Source organism: Phacochoerus africanus, chromosome 1 (genome assembly GCF_016906955.1).
Source record: "Phacochoerus africanus isolate WHEZ1 chromosome 1, ROS_Pafr_v1, whole genome shotgun sequence".
In the NCBI taxonomy this organism is placed as follows: Eukaryota; Metazoa; Chordata; class Mammalia; order Artiodactyla; family Suidae; genus Phacochoerus; species Phacochoerus africanus.
In genome coordinates, this window is record NC_062544.1 from 27,420,930 (window position 1) to 27,442,920 (window position 21,991).

Consider the following 21,991-nt stretch of genomic DNA (forward strand, 5'->3'; position numbering starts at 1 on the left):
GGTGTAGGTTGCAGACACGGCTCGGATCCCACCCGCATTGCTGTGGCTCTGGTGTAGACTGGTGGCTACAGCTCCGAAAAGACCCCTAGCCTGGGAACCTCCATATGCCGCAGGAGCAGCCCAAAGAAACAGCAAAAGGACAAAAAAACAAAACAAAAAAAAAACCAAATGAATGATGTGGGCAACTGATAAAACAGGATTAGATTTTAAAAGTTATCTGCAGTGTCACTCTAGAACACTGCCGCTGCCTATCATGTCCCACTGGAATCTTGAGACACACGCACAGTAAGGCACAGGGGATATGGGATTTAGCTTCTTCCTTCCTTCCAATCAGCCAAGCATCTTGGAAAAGTCCCTTTACTTTTCTAAGGCTCAGTTTACTTATCTGTGAAATGGACATAGCACTACCCCATTCTCCCAATATCAAACAGCTGTGTCAAGATGAGGGAAACTGTGGGTTGTGACAAATAAGACTTGGGTAAAGTCACCCTTCTGTAATGGAGTAAGGCCCTGTGGGGCTCCTGGGCACACAAGCCTCCCTGTATCCTCCATTGCTTGTTTCTAGGCAATAAGCTTCAGCCTCCACGACCTTCCCTGAGTTCCAAAGGGCAGCTGCTAATCAGGGAAGGGAGGGGATGCAGAGACCTGGGAGGAGCAGTCAAGAGACAATAGTGCAGCTTTGGGGCAGGTCCTGCTTCCTCCTCAAGGAACATACATAACAATATCTTTGAGCCTTTCTGCAGAACTTAACCCCCCCCAAAGGAAAGAACTACTTGATGAAGTGCTCTTCATTCAGGGCAGAAGGACTACCGACCATCAGAACCAGTCCTGGGGCCACTAAACACCAGCTTTGAAAGACAAGGCAAGCTTGCCTCTACCCTGATCCTTATATTTGGCCCTACTTTTCCACTCCCCAAACTATAAAACCACCTCCTAAGATCTTCCAAGGTCGGGGGTGGGGGGCGGCATAGTCTTTAAGGCATTAGCCTGCTGTGGCCCCCTTTGCCTGGCAAAGCAATAAAGCTATCTTTTTCTTCTTCACCCAAAACTCCCTCTCTGCGTTTCTACTTGGCAGTGGCAGACAGAGGCCGAGTTTTGGCAACACTTCTTGCCAGAGACATACTTATCAAAGGGAGCCTTTGCAAGCTAATGTCTCGGGTGGGGAAATACCTGCAATTTCCCCAGACTGCCATGTGGAGTGCTTCTGCTAGACAACTGACTTTGTTTGTTTCAAGGCTAGACAACTGACTTTGTTTGTTTGTTTGGCTTTGCTTTTTAGGCCCACACTCACAGCACATGGAAGCTCCCAGATGCAGGGTTGAATCAGAGCTGTAGCTGCTGGCCTGTGGCACAGCCACAGCAGCGCGGGATCCAAGCCACGTCTGCCACCTACACTACAGCTCACTGCGATGCCGGATCCTTAACCTTGAGCGAGGCCAGGGATCGAACCCGCATCCTCATGGATACTAGCGGGGTTCGTTTCTGCTGCACCACAACGGGAACTCCTAGACTGATTTTGTGACTTTGGCCAAGTCACTTCCCCTCTCTGTCCTGAAGGCTCTTTATCTGCATGACTGGATGACTATCTTCCTGGCGGGGCTGCTGTGAGGCCCAGGGCCAAGGTCAAAAGTCATGTGGAATGCAAAAGGCACTCAGCAAGGGCCAGTTTCCCTCTTCCCGGGGACCTGCCAGAGAGTCAAGGTACAGATCGCTGGTTTTCAAAGAAATGGCAAAAAGAAAAGGTGTGTGTGTGTGTGTGTGTATGTGTGTGTGTACAGAGGGTGGTGCACGGATGTGCCAGCGTGTGTGAGGCTGTGTGTGTGAGTGTGTGCGTAGGAGGAGAGGCTTGTGGAGAAATAAAGTCATGCTGGGGAATAAACAGCAGAACGTCTGAGTGCCCTGCAGATGAAAGCTGCTTTTCGCTGGATTCATGAGCCTTCTAACACCCAGCTTAGCTGCGTTTGGAAAAATACTTAACTTGCCATAGGACGCCAAGGCGTGGCTGTGTCAAAGAGAGAGTCCATTTGAGAAATTTGCATATCCTTCTCCTAAGAGAAAAAGTCCTCTTGGAAAAAAGTGCTCAGGGCCTGCTGGGGCCGTCTCTCTGTTCTTTGCGTGAGGACCTTCTAGAAGCCCGTTGGAGGTAAAAGGTTTAGGCAGATTCTTCTGGGAGGTGGAGAAGGAGGAGGCCAAGAGACAAGACCAAAAGAGGAGAAAAGACTGAAAAAGAGCAGAAGAGGCAGAAGAAGAAGTGGGGAAGAGAGAGGGAGAAAGAGGAGGAGGAGAAAGGCTATAGAGGGGCCGGAGCAGAGAGACGAGGGGCTGGGAAGGGGAAGACAAGAAGAGAGGCCAGAGGAGACACTGGCAGATGCTCGGAGCACCAGGACAGACAGACGCGGGAGGGCAGACGGAACCCCACCCGCCCCCTTTCATCGTGGCCCCGCCTCGGCTTAGGACAGGCTGACGTCCTCCGCTTTCAGACCCCGAAGCTTCTCTCGGGTCTGCCTGCCTCACGGCCGCAAGGCTGAAAGTGTCCATTTCTCAAGTGGAGCCAGATGGGGGATCCGAGCCCGCCCGCCTTTGACAACCAGATGCTGGGCCTGAACAAAGGGGTCGTCCCGCCTGGCTGCCGGCCCAGGTGCTTCACTTTGCAGACCACCCTCCACTCTCCAGGACGGAGACCCCTTGACAGGCCCTGCCCCAGCCTCCCTCGGCTGCCAGGAGCGCCCTGGGAGGCTGGCGGGAGCTCGGCCGTGGAATCAGACAGAGCTGGCTTTGAATCATGACCCTCCCACCATGTGCTCTGGGCACATGGTTTTGAGCCTCCATTGCCTTATCTGTGAAATGGGTCTAGCCAAAAAAAGCAAGTCTCATGGCTGGTTAGAAGATTAAAGGGGAAATGAAGTATAAAGAGTCTGACACAGAGGAGACCAGAGGTTTAGACCCAGGCGAAGCTGGCAGACCTCAACCTGAAGAGGGCCTGCGTCTGACCTCCTTCGGACTTCAAAATTTTTAAATTAATTGCTCACATTAAATAACCCAGGAGATGTCTTATAAAAATCCAAATTCCTGTTTTCTTGTGAAAGACTGTAGTGCCAAAGGCTGGAAGCGAGCAAGAGGCACCTCATCTCTGCCTCAGACCCCACCCTGCTCTGACCACCACACTCCCCTGGCCTCGTTCACAGCCCCTGAAGTCATCTGAGTGGCCAGATTATCTTGCAGGCACTCACGTTGTGTGTTTGTATCTCTGCCATGGTAGACACTGCCTTTCATAGAAAGGAAAGGAAAATCACTGACAGGTGAGCTGTCATTTCATTCTCAGCACAAAGCTACATTTCCAGGGCTGACCCCATCACCCCCATCAACACGAGGGGCTGGACTCACAGAGAGGACACCCCGATTGTCTGAGATTCCAATGGGTGATTGCTTCTCTTAGGAAGAATATGTTTCAATGTAGTGTTTAACTAGCATGGCTTTCAGTCCAACCATTGTTTGGGGCTTTCCAAGAATCTAGGCGTGAAACAGGTAAAAACATGCGCCTTCCTCTCCTGCCCTACCGCCCAATGGATGCATCCTGCAGCTTCTCCAGGATTGGAGACTTGGGGTGTACGTGCTCAGAAGGGGACAGCAAGGAAGAAGGGCCCAGGGCTGATGGGGGGAACTGCCTCCCATGGGTTGAGAATCTGGGTCCCACGGCCAGCGAGGTGGCCACCAGGTGCGATCTGCTCACTCAGACTTTCAAGCCTAGCGTGGCGGGGAGGGGACAAGAGGGAACCAGACTGGCACAAGTTTCTAAGGGGGCCCTGGTGAAACACCCAATTCTGCTGGAAGGAGAGGGATTTAGCTCCTGGAGGTAGAGAAGCCCAAGATGATGGGTAGGAGCAGGGGTGAGGCAGGGATGCAGAGGGGCCCTGCCGAGAGGAGATGGGAAAGATCCAGGTCTGTTGGCAGGTCCAGAAAGATGGGGGGGTGGGGTGCTTGAGAATAACGTGAGGGTTGACGAGGAGGGCTGGGTGCAAAAAGCACAAGGGGGAAGAGCTTGGAACGCGGTGCTGAGGGGACTGCGTGTCAGGTTGGAGACAGTCCTATGGGCATCAGGGAGAGCCACAGACAGGTTTTGAGAACCGGGGTGGCGTGATCAGAGTTGCGTGTTAGAAAGATGAGTCTGCAAATGGCATTATTGGGGTTGGTCAATGCAAACTGGTACATTTAGAATGGATGAGCAATGAGGTCCTGCTGTACAGAATGGGGATTGGTGTCCAGTCTCTTGCTATAGAACATGATGGAAGAGAGTATGAGGAAAAAAAGCATACGTGTGTGTGTGTGTGTGTGTGTGTGTGTGTGTGTGTGTATCTGTATGACTGGGCCACTTTGCTATACAACAGAAATAGACAGAACATTATAAAATCAACTATAATAAAACAAATTTTTAAGAAAGAAAGATGATTTTGGAGGCTGCGTGGTGCGTCTGAAGGCCAGAAGACCACAGAGAAAACGGGCTTGTGGCGGCGGCTGTGAGGGCAGGGTGGAGGCAGTAGGTGGGGGAAATCCATGTCACCGGAAAAGCCACTAAGACTTGGTGACAGCTGTGGTGTCCCCAAAAGACTCTGATTTGCATAAACACAGGGTCTCTGCAAAATTCCACCCCAGCTGATGGGTGGCTAATTGAATTCATTCATCCAACAGCAAACATGTATAGAGGCGGACTCCGCTGGGAGCCCAGAGCTGGGTGCTGTGAGGAAGAACAGGATTCTTTCCTGAGACTGTTTCCCAGGGGAAGACCAACTCCCTCCAGTCTCACCCCCCTGGGAGGCAGTCCAAATGGCAAATTCCCAGGCCCCGTCTCAGATCATCCAAGCCAGACTGCGCCTGGGACCAAGGGATGTGCACTCTGATAAAGTCCTGGGGTGATGCTGATGCACCCCAATGCGTGAGAGCTCAGCCTTTTGGCTTCTCGTGAAAATCAGATAAATCAGCCCACCCACCCTTCACGGAGCAGTCCCTAGAGGCTGCACTATTGACCTGAATCGATTTATGGAATCGCTCTGGCAACCAGAGAGACACTGTGACTTTCCTTCCCATTTTACAGAGGAGGTAACTAAGGAGGCCAGCGATCCAGAGCTTGTCTGGATTGGGCAGGTAATCATTGGCCTGGGCACATTAACAGCCAGCTCCCTTCCTCTTCTTCCTCAGGGTGAGGGTTCAACCCGAGGGGCACGCACGCCATGGGCCAACAGAGGACCCCCCACACCCTGTGAAAGCTGAAGGGCTGAAGGGCAAAGACCAGGTACTCACAGGACTTGGGGCCATCCAGGAGGGCCTGGCAAATTCATCCGAGACTGTGTGGCCTCAGGAGAGCCACACAACCTCTGCCAAGCTGTGAAATCTCAGGGAGCCACGTTAAATCAGCCAGGGGGTATAATGCACAGAAGGAGTTGCAAGCTCCAGACACAGCTTTTTTTTCTTCTTCTTCCAAATCAGGCAGTGGGATTTGTCCATGGTGATGGATCCTAAATACCTTGACTCCTGAGAAGAGAGCGGAAAATGTGTCTCAGTGAGACTGAGGCTTCTTGCACCGGCATCTTTGTGTGGAGGTACCTAGGGTTGTATTTTTTAAAGCTAATAAATCATAAACCTTGTTTGAATCCCAATTCAGAACAGATGTAATGCATATGGTCAGTAGACTGGGAATTGCAAATAAATATGTTTGGAGACCAAATATTTGAAAAGCAATTCTTCTTCTCAGTCTTCTTTTTTAAGTGCCACTGCCAAGACTGGTTCAGGGATTTGGTTTCCCCCAAAGCTGTTGCCACAACACCGTACTGCCTCAGCCAAAATGGAGATACAGTGCCCCTGACAAGAGGTGCATAGAGGTTTCGACTTGCTTCCCAGTTCAGGTTGATTGGTTGTGGCTGCCGGGAGGGCTGTGCTGATAGGGGACCTCAAGCTCATCTGGAAAGAGTGCCATGATCGATTAGCAATGTCTGCCTTAGAACCAGTAGGAGAAGTGGAGGTATGAGTGCCACAGGATTGCCATCCCTGTCCTGGGTGTTGGGAGATCAGCTAACTCTGGACTGCCTGCTTCTCTAACGAAACTGTGCTTTATTTTGCTTATAGTGCAGTGAACATTTTAGGGCACATAAGAATCAGGGACACTGAAGGGTTTCAACTACGCTTTAAACGCAATGCCCAAGTAATGTTGAAACAATCTTCTTGCCAATCCAACCCTCTTCCTGAAAATAGGAATCTTTGATCATCTGAAGAGGTCAGGGACCCAGGGCCCTGCACTTTTCACAAACAGCAGTTCTTTTGTTTATTTACCTGTGTACTTGACCATCACCTGTTTCTCCCCAGGGTATGAGCTTCATGAGAACAGGGACTTGGTTTTGTTCATTGTGCTATTCCTCACATCTAGCTAGAAGTGTATGGCACATAGTAGGGACTAGATAAATCTTTGCTGAATGAAAGCATTTCCTTTCTCTTCATTCCCTTGTGCATGTGCTTATTTATGATCCTCACTACACTGGCCTCAGCAGGGCCAGGTCTGTAGATTCAGGAACAACAAAACAAATGAGAAACCTCCAGCCTGAAGAGGGAGACGGATGCATAAACTGATGATTCTAAAACAGCATAAAAAGAGGAACAACAGACATAGGTATTGGGGCAGAGGTGACTGATATCATGGAGAGATGACGCAGCTGGAGCACTGAGAGAGCCTCCATAGAGGCTTCCCATTGATCTAGGGTTTTGAAGGATGAATAGAAGTTCTCCAAAGTGTTGGATATGTTCTGCTTTTTATAAAGATATAGCAGATTCCTATCTTATGTAAGAATGACCCTGTGATACACAATGCATTAGTGAAAAGAGCAGTAGAATTGTCTTAGAGTCAGACATAGAAGTAGTGACCTTGGGTAAATCACCTGTCCTCTCTGAACCGCAGTTTCTATCTCGCAGACTGAGAATTCTAGAGGAAATGGCTGTGAAACACCTGGCACTGGCCCCAGCACCTCATAGGCCCTCAAGATGTGACAACTCTTCCTGTTATGATGCCAATTAGAACCCTACTCTTATCTAGTCTTTGGGGGCAGACTCTGAAGCTTCTCTGGGGTGACTCGGAGGAAAGCAAGTCTCTCTGGCCTGGTCCAAAGGGACTTAGTGAAGGACATCCTGCAAGGACCTTGTTAGCAGGGGAGCCTTGTCCCCAGGTGCCCTGCAGGGAGCTCTGTTCCCCCTCCCCCTGCCCCTGCCCTGGGGACACTGTCCTGTCTCCCTGCCCCACCCAGGAGCATGTGCAGCCTGTTTTTACAGCTTTTTATTGAGCTGAGCTGTGAGAAAATGCCAGCTTGATCCATTTTTCTTTCTTGTTCTTGAGACACATATGGGCAAAAACGCTGGCTCAGCAGATTGCTTCAAGTTCAGCATCTCATCATTTAAAAGACCCTCTCTCTTCAAACATAATGTTAATAAAAATAACAATAACAGTTACCATGGATGCCGAGTTCACTCTGGAAAGGCATGTACATGCACTATTCTATACATCTCACCAGGGCCCTGTGACAGCTCCTATTTTCTCTAATTTCTGATGTGACCCTTAAGTCCAAGTTTACAGGGCTCGGAGCGACAGGACTAGAAAGGCAATTCAGGTTTTCAGTCTTCTAAACTCACACCTCCGCCTTCGATTTATCTGTTTGTTTGTCATTTCTTTGCTGATACTTTCTCCTTTCAAAAAAGATGTGAGGCAATGAGTGGAAATACAAACGGTGAAAAAGAACAAGAGCAACCAAGGAAATCAGAGCCAGGACAACCTGGGACCGGAAATAAGATGTTTCTGCAATGGTTTGGTGCCATGTTCTAGAGACAGCAGATTAGTCAAGAGTGGTCATCGTGGCTTCGGTGGTTTCCGTCTGCTTGTCCTACCAACAACTGAAACATCTGGGTTAAGATCTCCCACTGTGATTTCGGATTTGTCCCTTTCCCTTTTTGGTTTTACCAGTTTTTGTTTGTTTTTGAAATCCTGTTACAAGGTGAATGCATACTTAAAATTATTGTGTTTCTCGTGGAATGATGTATTTTATCATCATGACAAGGAATCTCTGGTAATGGTTCCTCCTGTGACGTCTCCATGGCTGATAACATAGTTTAGCCACATTTGGATGGCTTGTGTTTTTTTTTCATTTTTATGCAATCAGCTTTTCTGGGTCCTTATATTTAAGTTGTGTCTCTTGTAAGCAGCATATATTTGGTGTTGCTATTGTTTTAACCCTAGCTTGACAATCATCGTCTTTTTTTTCCCCTCCAGGTTTATGGAGATAAAATTGACATACAGCATTGCCTAGGTTTAAGGGGAGGAGCCTAATGATCTGACTTATATTGTGAAATTATTACCACAGAAGATTTACTGAACAACCATTATTTCATATAAATATAAAAAGAAAAAAAAAGAACAAATATTTTTTCTTGTGATGAGAACTCAGGGTTTATTCTCTTAACTTCTTAATAACATACAGCCGTAAAAATTATATTAATCATACTATGCATTACATTTCTAGTATTTATTTATCTTGCAACTAGAGGCTTGTACTTTTTGACTACTTGCATCCAATTCTCCTTCCCTCACCTTCCATAATCTTTTAAATGGAATATTTAGTACATTCATCTTTAATGTGATTACTCATATACTTATATATAGATGTGCCATCATACTATTTATTCTCCACTTTTTCTATCTGTTCTATGGCCTTCTAGCTTGACTTTTTTGCCTTCTTTTTGATTAGTATTTTATTATTAATTAAATAATATTATTAAATAATAACATTATTATTACTATTTTGTCAGTGTCTGTTATTTTGTCAGTGTGCATTCTTGTACTATTTTTTGAGGAATGGGTCTTAGCAATTACAGTAAATATCTTTGTCTTAATTAAAGCCTAATATAAGTTAGTGCTTTTACCATTTGTAGACAATAAAATGAAAATCTTTTAATTTTATTTAAATGAAGTCTAATTTTACCTTTTTGAATTTACCTTATTATTGTCAAATATTTTGATTATACATATATTTTAAACTCTATAAGACATCATTGTTATTATTATTTTATACAAACTTCATCTAGATTTACCTATGTATTTATCCCTTCCCATTGCTTGTCTATCCTTCCTGCATTTCTGCACATTTTCCTGGGATGATATTTCTCTGCCTTGCAAAAGCTTTTTTACTTTTTTTTTTTAAGTACAAGTCTTCTGACAGCAAATTCTCTGTTGTTATTTATCTGGCAATGTCTTTAGGCATTATTTTTAAGGATATTTTCAATGGGTATAAGCTTATAATAATTTTCTTCCAGTTAATATGTTAATCCCATTATGGTATGTGTCCTCAATATGTTAGTCCATTGTCTTCTGGTTTACACCATTTCAGTTTCATTTTGCCTTTTGATGGGAAAGTGTCATTTAACCTGCCTAATTTTATAATCTCATCTTTAGTTTTCATCAGTTTTATTGTGATGTACCAAGGGTTTTCCTTGTATTTATCTTGCTTGAGATTCTGGTGATTCTTGAATCTGTGGTTTGACATTTTCATCAGCATTTAAAAATATTCAGTCCTTATCTCCTTAAAGATTACTCTGTCTCGTTCTTTTTCCTACCTTTGTAAGACTCCAATTACATGTAGGTTAGACATTTTCACCATTTTCTTTTCTTTTCTTTTTTTTAAATGAGAGTTGCAATGTTTATTTCAGGTTATTTCTCTCTCTTTTCCTTTTATTTTACTGGCAGCATGTGGAAGTTCCTTGGCCAGGAGTCCAACCTGTGCCACACAGCAGCGACCAGAGCCATAGCAGTGAAAACACAGGGGCCTTAACCCATCAGACTATTAGAGAACTCCCTTTTTCACTATTTTCATAGGTATAAGTTCTTTTTCTGTATTCCATTCTTCTAAGCTTTATGCTTCAACCCGATATTTTTTATTAACCCACCTTTCAAGTCACTATACATTTCTTCAGCTGTGTCTAATCTGGTGTTAAAACCATCACTGATTCTTAATTTCAATTAGTGTGTTTTTAAATTCTAGATTTTTTTCACTTGGCCCTCTTTCAAAGATTCTAGTTCTCTGGTGAATATTTTCACATTGTCATTTACTTTCTTGAATATATTAATATCAGTTTTTAAAGACCCCATCTGATAATTCCCATGTCTGGATCACCTGTGGGTCTGTTCCTAGTACATATTTGTTCTCATGGTCCTGTTATTGGTGTGCTCAACAAATTTTGATTGAATAGTAGAAATATTGTATTGAAAATCATAGAGGCTGAAGATGAGGTTATTTTCCTCCAGAGAGGATTTTCTTTAGCTTGTGGAAAGTCATTACGTAATTCACTTTAATGTAATCAGAGACCAAGCTAATTCAAGGCTGATTTTTAATTTTTTACCAATATTACAGACTGGCCTATTTCTACTTCACTTTTATTCCTAGGGTGTAGATTGCTATGAATTCCATCTGAAAGCCAATGCGAATTAGCTCAGGAAACAAATGTAGGTTATATCAGATGAGCATTATTACTATAGGAAGATAGGAGCGCATCTGATCCTCAGGTTCCAGGGAGTTGAACTCTTGCTTCTCCACCTGATGTGTCTCTTTCCCCTGCCTTCTGTCTTTAGTCTCTCAGGTAGAGTGTGGCTGGGAACATGATTACCAGCAACTCCTAGGAGTGCATTTCCAAGATTTTCTACCATAGAGAGGCTAAGACTTGCTTTTTCTAATCTCCAGGTCAAAAATCTCATGAAAGAGCTTGACTGGTTCAGTTTGGGTCAATCAGTATAGCCAGGGGGGAAGACTCCTGGGGAACACAGCCTGCTCTTCTAGACCTACAAGGCCATGTGGAGAAAGAAATATTTCTCAAAAGAATGAAGGGGGATGGTTGGGCACAAAACTATAGATGTCTAGAGCAACTATAGATGTCTAGGCACCATTTGATATTTCCCAGCCAGATGTACTTCCCTGGAGGTGAAGTAAAATGAATTCCCTCTAGTTAAGACACTATGAGTATTGAAGGGTTTTCCCAGACTCCTAGCAAAAAGAAACTTCCCTGCAATATCTCTTGTGATAACAACGGTATTAATAACTGCTATCTAGAAGCAGCCCAATCCTGGGTCAGGAGAGCCATTTACACAAATCTCACATGAACTTCTCTTGTCTTCTTGCAAAGAAGGTGTAACTATTTCAATTTTCCAAGAAGACCCAGATTTAGAGGGACTTGAAGCTTATAAAATTACAACTAAAAATTAGATACAAAAATGACGATTTATATAGTGAAAGAAAAGCAACAACACATCTTTTTAAGAGCTGACAGATACCACAAAGATCACGCAAGTTAGCAATTTTACTTTACATTTTTAAATTACTTACCTACTTATTACTTCTCTATCATACATACATCCCTATATTTTTGGCTGCACATGAAAAATATGCCAAGGAGGTAGCATTATTTCCTATGGAGAGAACAGAAAGATAATTCAGTCTTTCCTCTAGTATGGTTGGGCAAAACTAATTTTCTTATTGAGAGCTGAAAAGCCAAAACATACAAATTCAGGGAAGATTCCACTAGCTGTTTGTACTTCTGCTAGAGGTTTGTGCTCTACAAACAAAATATAATAAATGATATTTCACACAGTTCCCACTGAAAGAAGAAAAAAGAAGAGTGAGTTGATAATCACATATGCGACATGACTGAGCATATTTCTGAGAAGGAAGAATTTCTATTTTAATTAGATATGTACAAACCCCAAACCTCCCACTTACAATTTTACATGGCTGATGACCAGAATTATTTTCGGCAGACTAGCTCCTGGCTCCATACATTTCAAACTTGGTTTTTCTTCTGCTACCAACATACCTCTGGTGTGAAGCACTCTAGGAAAATTTCATATTTGGGAAGGGCCTCTGACTCTGCCTCGTCAGGTCAAGACTCCTGGTCCTGGGAGACAGGATTGTTCAAGAGGAGGTAGAAGCATTTTTAGAAGCCATTCCTCCCCTAATGAGGCAACCCGAAGGGCGTTCCCACTGTGGTTCAGTGGGTTAAGGACCCGACATCGTCTCCGGGAGGAGGTGAGTTTGATCCCTGACCTCAATCAATGGGTAAGAATCCAGCATTGCCACAAGCTGTGACATAGGTCACAGAGGTGCCTCGGATCTGGCGTTGCTGTGCCTGTGGTATAGGCCGGCAGCTGCAGCTCAGATTGGACTCCTAGTCTGGGAACCTTCCATATGCCACAGGTCTGGCCCTAAAAAGAAAAAGAAAAAGAAAAAAAAGGCAACTGCACAAATAAAGTCCACTAAACTCAAGGCAAATATGGCCCAATTCATCTTTACGTTAGCCTGATGCCCAAAATGACCATGCCAGAGGAAATTAAGTGGAAAGAGACAGTGGTCCTTAGCCAACTGGGACAAAAATATCTTACTTTTCAAATTTTACTAAAACATGTGAACACATTGCCAGAGCTCCTTCCTGGGCTCCGAGGAGACCTGTGCAAAGGGAGAGACCCCAAAACCTTAGCTTCATCACCTCCACGGGAAATATGTCATTTCTACTCTCATATGCGGAAACTGGGATTCAGAGAGAAGTCACAGGGTCCAGGTCATGGGGCTAATACACGATGATGCCAGGAAATGGCAAATGCGGTCTTTGGAAAATAGCCGAGGTCCAAGGTGTGTAGGCTCCCCTCTCTCAGTCTCCTCCTCCTCCACTGGCCTGGGAGAAAGCAGGGACATGGAGATGGTAAAGGGTCTACCAAGGTGAGACAAAGAGTGAATGTCTTTGCAGCACCCTGAACCCAGGGTACCCGGTGCCACCATCACAAACACCCTCTGTTTGGCCATCAGCATAAACTCGTGGTCTTTGATGGAATGCCGAGGACCCCTGAAGGATCCGCCAGGGTCAGCGTGGAGCGTCAAAGCTCTGGAATCCAGGCTGAGGCCATGGTTCTGTTCTTTCCTCTTTCCCGGGGAAACTCGGTGGCCTCCTGGGCCGGATCTTCGCTACTCCCCAGCCGGAAGGGTCCTGACCCTGCAAAGGGGTACAGGTGCAGGATGCAAGAACTTCTCCATGTCACCTCCCTGTCATGCGACGCGGAGCAGTTCACAATGCAGGATACGCGCCTTCCTGTACACAGAAGACGTACGCCTCCATTGCTTTAAAAGCGAAAATGCAGGGAAAGGTTGCCGTTAGCGGGATCCCTCTCCCCTCTAAACGCTTCGTTGCATCTGTGTTTGAAAGTCGGTGCTCACACATGCATCCCACCACGCCTAAAGGGTGAGCAAGATTCCAGGCTAGAGTCTCAGTGAGCGTCCTACCCCGGCATCATTGGAAACAGACACGCGATGCACTGTGTAGTGTTAACACGCAGGAGGTTAAGTCAAGCTCTCAGGCTCTTTGATGTATTAAATACCAAGGACTTTAACGTAATAGAACTGTAAACCTCAAATCAGAGCTAATCACACTAATTTGCTGAACTCCAAAACCAAACCAAAATGTTCATTTCTTCTTCAACCGAACCACAAATCCAAGTTGTTTTGATCTACGAATCTATCTAACAAAAGATTTGAGGTGGCTTACCAGAAATACACACAATAAAACAAAAATCTAAGCAGATAAAAACCAGGATTGGGGGGTGGGGGGAATCAAAACCAGAGGGAATATTATGACATAGTTATTCAAGACCTCTATAGGAATTTGAGTTCCTGAGCCCCCTGGCAGCCCAAGCAATATGGAAGATACATTAGTTACAGGACATGCGTTATCCACAGAGAGAAATGATTTTTAAAGAGCAGTTAACTGCTTTGAAACCAAACTAAATCTCAGATAGCAGAGGGAACGAGGTAACAAAATATTCTCTGAGTCACGCGTAAAGTACTTCACTTGGTTCAACATCTTGGTGGATACACGTAATGGTTTCAAAAGCACTAATTTCTGTATTATTCGGTTTCTATTTTCTACTGCTTAGAGACATTACAAACCCTGCTTGGAGACATTACAATTCCCATTCGTCCAGTGCGTCCAGGTTTTCCCTTTTTTTTTTGCCTTCTTGCCTGAAATTCTTTCAAGTTCTTGCTGTATCGGTTTCGTATAGGACCTCATTGTTTTAGCAATTAAAGAATAAAACTTCACACATGTCTCTGGGGACATGCGGATTCAAGAGGTTAAGTGCAGGTCTTGCACTGCAGAGTGTGGGTCCTAAGCCCCAGAGGGCTCCCCTAAATTGTTTGGATAAACTGAGGAAATGTCAGGGGGAGTTCTGACACTGAGCATGACATTAATCTTTGTAACCATTCCTCCAGATGTGCACACATGTTCTGAGGATGCCGAACATCCAAGTTCGCTGTGGCAGCCCCTCCTCCCCAGGGATGGAGGTGGTTAGAAGCCAGTGGGGGCAGGGCAGCTGGTTTGGTTCTTTTTCCTAAATGTCCTTGAATCTGGAGATCTTGAGAAGGGCTGTGTGCTTGTGCTCACAGAGATGGTCACCTTGGTTACTTGAAATGATATTAAAAAACAATGAGAAAATGTGTAGCATCCCTCACGAAGTGAAAAAGCAAATTAGGACACAATACTTGCAAACATACAGAGAGCCATATCAGTATCTACGTGGACATATAATATTCTGGGTGTGTATACATTTAAATGTTAAAGATATTTTTAAAATATTTATGTAACATAACACCAGTTCTGAGTGGAGGGACTTATACTCTTTACATTGTCCTAAGTACATATACTGTTTTCATAATGACACCCTCCCCCCCCAAAAAAAAATCTCTTCTATAAGCCTTAAACTTATTCTTTTTAGAAGATCCAAAAGGTTTCACATCTATCTGTGGCAGAAAACTCTGTACAAACATGATGTATCAATATTTTCTCCCTAGGGGCCATAGTCAGGTGGCGGCCAACATCTGCTCGGGGGCATATGCATTCTAGGCAAGGCACGCTTTCAAGATTTTTAAGTAGTCCCACCTTTAAGAGAGATAGGAATTGGGTTTCCGATGATATACTTTCTCTTATTGCTTCTGGGGGGCTCATATCAGTTTGCAAATATTGTTGAATTTAGAAAGGAGTTTTAATACCCACTGTGTAATTTGTCCTCACCCCATCTGTCGACTGCAGAAACAAATTAGCTTCTCTCCACATGGCCTGCCACTCCCCTGTTCCTTCCCCAGCCCCCATCCTCTCGCTGCAAGCCCTTTCCAAGAATCCAGGACTTGGAAAGAAAAGCCGAGTGCGAAAAAGGCAAGAACTTTGCTTGCCAAGACAATAAGTGGAATGGGCGGCGTGTGCCTGCACCTGTGTGTGTTATGTGTTTATGCACGTGTGCGTATTTGGGTGTGTATGTGAGCATGTGTGTATGTGTTGTGTGTCTTGTGTGTCTGAGTGTGTGTATGTGTGTACGTGTACATGTATATATGTGTGTGTGTGTGTCTGTGTGTATATATGTGTATGTGTGAGTGCATGTGCTTGTGTGTGTACATGTGGAAGTATGTATGCATGTGTGTTTGTGTGTGCACACATGCGCATACTTATAAATGTATTTATGAGTGTCTGTCTATGGAAATCCACACAGGTAACCAGTATGTCCATTCCTCCAGCTCAAGGCACAAAATAAGGTCACATTTCTCTTCATGGCCAGACGACAGCCTCTTCTGCTCACAAGAAAAAGCCATACTTCCCCAGTGGCCCTTTGGTATGAGCGAGGGGTCCAGGGCCGACTTGGTCCAGGAGGGAAGACCTGGGTCCCGTCTTCCAGATGAGGAAGTGAGGAAATCCAACCACGCCCTCGGCTCCAGCTCTCACCACGTGGTGTTTCGGCAGAAACAGACAGACTCTGATGCCAAGCCCCTCTCACCCCACGGAGCATGGCAGGAACTACCACCTGCCATGCAGGACACCAGGACTGAGTCCAGTTTTGTCTGCTGCATCCATCACTTCAGGAGCTTGGACCCCCCCCCCAAGTCAGCATTTCTCAGGGTAGGATGGGGATTCGAAGTCCCATCCTTCAGGGGGTGTGCACCACTCTGGGTCTCTTTGCTGCAGGAGGTGATGCCAGGGGCTGGACCAGAATTGCCCTCCTGGCCACCCACCCACCCATAGTATTGTGCCCTGGTTCCCAGGCCAGATGCCCTCTCTGGATGAGGAGTCTCTGGTCAAGTGCTCCCTCCCATCAGAGGCCTACTTGTAGCTTTGAACCTCAGAGGTGAACGATGGGGTCTTAACTGCCTTCCTTCCAGAGGCTCCTTTGGCCCATATGGAGACTGATGCACGTTCTCCCAGTGACCTTGAGCAGAGAGGATGAGGCAGGAGGGGGAAACTGAGTCCACTGAAAACCAAAGCCCAGGCTCCAAAGAAGGTAAATAGCATTCCTCTACCAAAGCCCCACCTCAAACCCCAACAGGGTTTATTTGTCTGACATCCACATAATTTTTTTTTGTCTTTTGTCTTTTTTTAGGGCCGCCCCCACGGCATATGGAAGTTCCCAGGCTGGGGGGCAAATCGGAGCAGCAGCTGCCAGCCTACACCACAGCCACAGCAACACCAGATCTGAGCCACATCTGCAACCTACACCACAGCTCACGGCAATGCCGGATTCTTCACCCACTGAGCCGAGGCCAGGGATCGAACCTGTGTCTTCACGGCTAGTCAGATTCATTTCCACTGAGCCACGAGGGGAACTCCCTGACATCCACATAATTAAGAAAACAATTCAAGCGCTTTGGGTTTGGGCACAAAAGTCTGCTTCTGCTAGCAACAGAACTGGCTGACAATTATAATGACAGTTTTGCTTTAAAAACAATAACATAGAATAATGAAAACAAACACCACGTCCATACTAACTCCAGTACATGTATACATGCATATTTGTCTATAACAATGCTTACCATTTAATGGGCATTGTAGATATGCCAGGCATTGCGCCAAGCCCTTCATGGCCAATACAGTCTTTTATTCTCCAAACAACTCAGTGAGTTGAAAAGTCCTCGACTGCAAAGGATGAAACAGAGGCTTGCAGGGGTTAAAATAACTCGCCCAAGATCACACAGCTCAAAGTGGTATTATTAAATCCAGCATGCAAACCCAAGCTATCACACCCAAAGTCCTCATTGTGTGTGTGTGATTTTCAAAAAATTAATGGGCTTTATTTAATTCATAGCCTTTATTTTTTAAAAAACACTTTCCGATGTACAGAAAAATGGAGCAAATACTGCAAGACTTCTACACCGCCCCCTCGTACCTGCACAGTTCCGCCCCTAATGTTTTGCATTAGTGTTACAACCTTGTAACAGTTAACTAACCATCACCCGTATGTTATTATGAGCTAAAGCCCATAGTTGATAAAGACTTTTAAAGTTTTTACCTAATGTCTGTCTGTGTGTTTCTTTTTCTTCCTTTCTTCCTTCCTTCCTTTCTTTCTTTCCTTCTCTCCTTCTCTCCTTCCTTCCTTCCTTCCTTCCTCCCTCCCTCCCTTCCTCCCTCCCTTCCTTCCTTCTTTTTTTCCTTGTCTTTCTAGGGTCACATCTGTGGCACATGGCAGTTCTCAGGCTAGGGGCCACATTGGAGCTACAGCTGCAGGCCTAGGCCAGAGCCACAGCAATGCCAGATATGAGTGCATCTGCGACCTACACCACAGCTCATGGCAACGCCAGATCCTTAACCCACTGAGCAAGGCCAGGGATCGAACCCACAACCTCATGGATACTGGTTGGGTTCATTACCGCTGGACCACAACAGGAACTCCCCTAATGTCTTTTTTCTATTCTAGGATCCCATCCAAGACACCACATAACATCTAGTCATTGTGTCTCTGTAGGCTCCTCTTGGCTGGGACAGTTTCTCAGACTTTCCTCGTTTTTGATGACCTGACAGTTTTGATGATTCCTGGTCAGGTTATTTTTGTAGGAAACCCCTCTAGTGAAATTAGTCTGATATTTTTCTCACAATTAGGTCTTGGAGAGAGAGATCCTGTAGGTAAAGCACCAGCTCCCTCACAGCCTACCTTGCCCAAGAGCTGAAGTAGGACATTGGTGTGATTTTGAGACCCAGGCAGAAGGAATTCTTGGAGGTAGAATTTGTTGGTCTTTGCTCAGGATCTTATAAAAGCTTCTAGGCAGCTTCATGTTGGTCCTCAGGGCAGCACTCACACCCCTGCACCAGGGCCCCCCAGACACCACTCCCTCCACAGGCTCCAGGCAGCGGAACCAGGTCCCCATCTCCATCCTTGAGACCGAGGAGGAAGATGACCCTGCTGGTCCCAGGTGTCCCTTTACTACATTAATGACCACAAACCTCCCAGCCTAGAAGCTCCAGGGCTCAAGAAGGCAAAGATGATGCCTTTTTATTTTATTATTTTTTCTTTTTTTAGCTGCCCCGCAGCATATGGAGCTCCCAGGCCAGGGATCAGATCCAAGCTGCAGTTTCAACCCAAGCCACAGGTGCAGCAATGCTGGATCCTTAACCCACTGTGCCTGGCCGGGGATTGAACCTGCATCCCAGCACTTCCAAGACGCTGCTGATCTTGCGCCACAGCGGGAGCTCTGATAATGTGTTGAACGATGCTTCATACCAGAAAGCCTAAAGCCTGCCACTTAACCCCAGAGAGGGGGGCCTGGGCTGTGGCTTAGAACTGTTACAATTGTTTCACCTCTTCATGGCTGCTTTTGTTACTTTATGCTAATCAGGGCATCTAATAGGAAGGTACAGGCATCTCTGACGGTCCCCACAACCTGGGAGTATGAAAACGTCTTACCTAACATAAACACTTGATGAGAAGGATGAAGTTTTAAAACCAAGTGGTGCTTGGGTTTGAAGAGGTAGGGTCCGTTTCTCAAGGATCACACACTGGCAGTCAGTGGATCCTCAGGCCACATCCTGCACCACAGACAGGATGTTGTTAATTTTATTTTGCTTTGTTTTTGTTTTCTTAGGGCTGCACCTGTGGCATATGGAGGTTCCCAGGCTAGGGGTTGCATTGGAGCTGCAGCTGCTGCCTTACACCACAGCCACAGCCACAGCAGACCTGAGCTGTGTCTGCGACCTACACCTCAGCTCACGGCAACACCGCCTCCTTAACCCACTGAGCAAGGCCAAGGATCGAACCTTCGTCCCTGTGGATACTAGTCAGATGCATTTCCACTGAGCCATGAGGGGAACTCCAGGAGGTTGTTAAGTTTTAAAAGGAATTGACTTTGCTTTTTTTAGAGCAGTTTTAGATGTCACAGACAAACTGAGCAAAAAGTACAGGGTTCCCATCCATCACTGCCGCCTCCCCCGCCCAAACGGATAACTTCCTCCACCACCGACATCCCCCACCAGATGGGATGTCTGTTAAAATCGATGCACACGCACAGATGCACCATTATCACCAGAGTCCAGGGTTCACATTAGGGCTCACTCTTGGTGCACTTTCCATGGGTTTGGACAAATGTATAAGGACACGTGTTCACCGCCATAGGATCACACAGAATAGTTTCGCTGCCCTGAAGTCCTCTGTCCTCTACCTAGTCGGCCCTCCCTCCCTCTAGCCCCTGGCGACCCCTGATCATTTCGGGGTCTCCATGGTTTCACCTTTTCTATGTTGTCCTAGAGTTGTGACCATACAGGATGTAGGCTTTTCAGATTGATTTCTCTCTGTGATTTCTCTCGGTAAGCAAAATGGTCTTAAGCTTTCCCGGTGTCCTTCCATGGCCAGAGAGCTCCTTTCTTTTTAGCAGCGAACGATCGTCCATTGTCTGGATGGATCGCAATGTATCCTTTCACCTCCCGAAGGATGACTTGGTTGCTTCCAAGCTCTAGCCACTGCAAATAAAGCTACTATACACATTCAGGTACAGGGTTTTTTTTTGTGGGGATAGACGTCTTGACATCACTTGGGTACATACCAAGGAGCACAAGTCCTGGCTTGTACTGGGAAGAGGATGTTTAGCTTCGTGAGAAACTGCCACCCTCTCTTCCCAAGTGGCTGTTCCATTTTGCAGTCCCACCAGCACTGTGTGAGAGTCCCTGCTGTCATAGTAAATGGGACCACGCCTCCCGGCCCTGCTCTTTGGTGTGGTTTGAGCATGTGACCCACACAAGGTCCATGCCAATCGTCCCCCATGAATTTAAAATTTGAGAGTGAAGGGGTAGTTGTTGGAACGGCGGCTGTCGGAGCAGAGTCTCAGAAAAGGTGATGCTCAGAGAAGGTTCTGGGGACTCCAAACATTGAAGGCCCCTGGCGGCTGGGGTCCTCCCTTCCTGTAAATCACTACTTCATGTTTCTTTGAATGTGTGGAAACCTCTTGGGTGTCCTTCCCAATGAAAGGGAAATTCGCCCGTTCACCTTACTATCAAGTTGTCTATGAAGCAGACTCACAGTTAGAGGAATCAAGAGGAAACAGGCCAAGGTGACTAGGAGACCAAAAGAACGACCCAGACGTCAGGTTTGTGTAGCTGCTCTGTTATGTCTGAGCAGCCCCCTTTCTTCTGTTTTTATTTTTTTTATTTTTATTTTTTTTATTTTTTTTGCTCCCTGGGAACTTTCTAGGTAGAGCGGCAAAGGGGTGAGATTGGGAATCTCTGAGCCCTGATATCGACAGTGACCACATCTTCTCAGGGCAAAAAAAGTCAGCCTTGAGAAGGAGATATGGAACCAAAAGGCAAAAACAAGCAACGTAGAGAAAGACTCCTAGCCATGGCCGAGGCCATCCTTGCGTTTGGTGAAAGGTGACAATAAATTCCCGCTTGGCCTGAGCCAAGGTGAATTTGGTTACTTGGCCCCAAGACCATCTGACCTAGGCAGATATTTCTAGCAAGGATGGTCCTGAGGACAGGACATCTTTTACAACCATAGGACTTGACATATAGGAGGCACTCAATAAATGTTTGTTGAATGACTAGATGAGTGAGCAGAATCCGGTTGGCGCTTCCTGCTCCTGGGGATTGGCACCATTGGACGACTGGGCCTAGAAGGACTGGCAAAGAATGGGCAGAGAAGATGATGGACTTCAGAAAACCTCCGCATTCCAGACTCTTCGCAATTAGAGAAGGCTCCAACTGGCAGCCCTGCCCATCACAGTCACTGTGAGCAGGAGCAGAGATGGCCACTATAGAGGCAATTCCTGGGGGCAGGTCATGGTTGGACTTGCCTTTGTGGTTCTGTGCTGGGCCAGCATCTGGCACAGTGCCCAGGACACAGTGAGTGCTCAATACGTAGTAATGAGAGCAAGACTAAGTGAGGGGGCCTCCGTGACTTGGCTCCTCCGCATGAGAAGACTCAATTCTCACCCTCCAGTTGAGCACGGCAAACTAAAACCCAGTAACCATCAAGTAAGAATGACGGGCTACACTGCAGGAGCTAAAGGCATGACAAAAGACTGATTCATTCTTTCCATAGCTACTGACAGCGGACTTTCCCTGAGGGTCTGGAGCTGGGCACCAGGGACTCAGATACGAGTAAGACACTGTCCCAGTAATTATGGTCTGAGCAGGAGTGTTCCATAAAAAGGCTAATAGAGTCATTTGTTCATTCATTCAAGAAATCTCACCAAACTCCTGCTCCCTATAAGGCAGGATGCGAGAGACATGGCGTGGTACTAAGTTTGCTCTATCCTCTTAGGGAAATCCCTCATCCTCTGTGGGCCTCAGTTTCTCCATCTGTAAAAATCAGGGGACAAGACCAAAGCATCCAAATGCCCTTCCATTTATAATATCTAAGACCCCTGTGAGCAGAGATCAACTGAAACCTGATCTTTGGAGTTTCCATTGTGGCTCAGCGGAAACAAACCTGACTAGTATCCATGAGGATGCAGGGTCGATCCCTGGCCTCCGTGGGTAACGGATCTGGTGTTGCCCTGAGCTTCGGTGTCGGCTGCAGACGGGGCTTGGACCTGACATGGCTGTGGATGTGGCTGTGGCATAGGCTGGCGGCTGCAGCTCCGATTCAAACCCTGGCCTGGGAACTTCCATATGCCACACCTGCGCAACC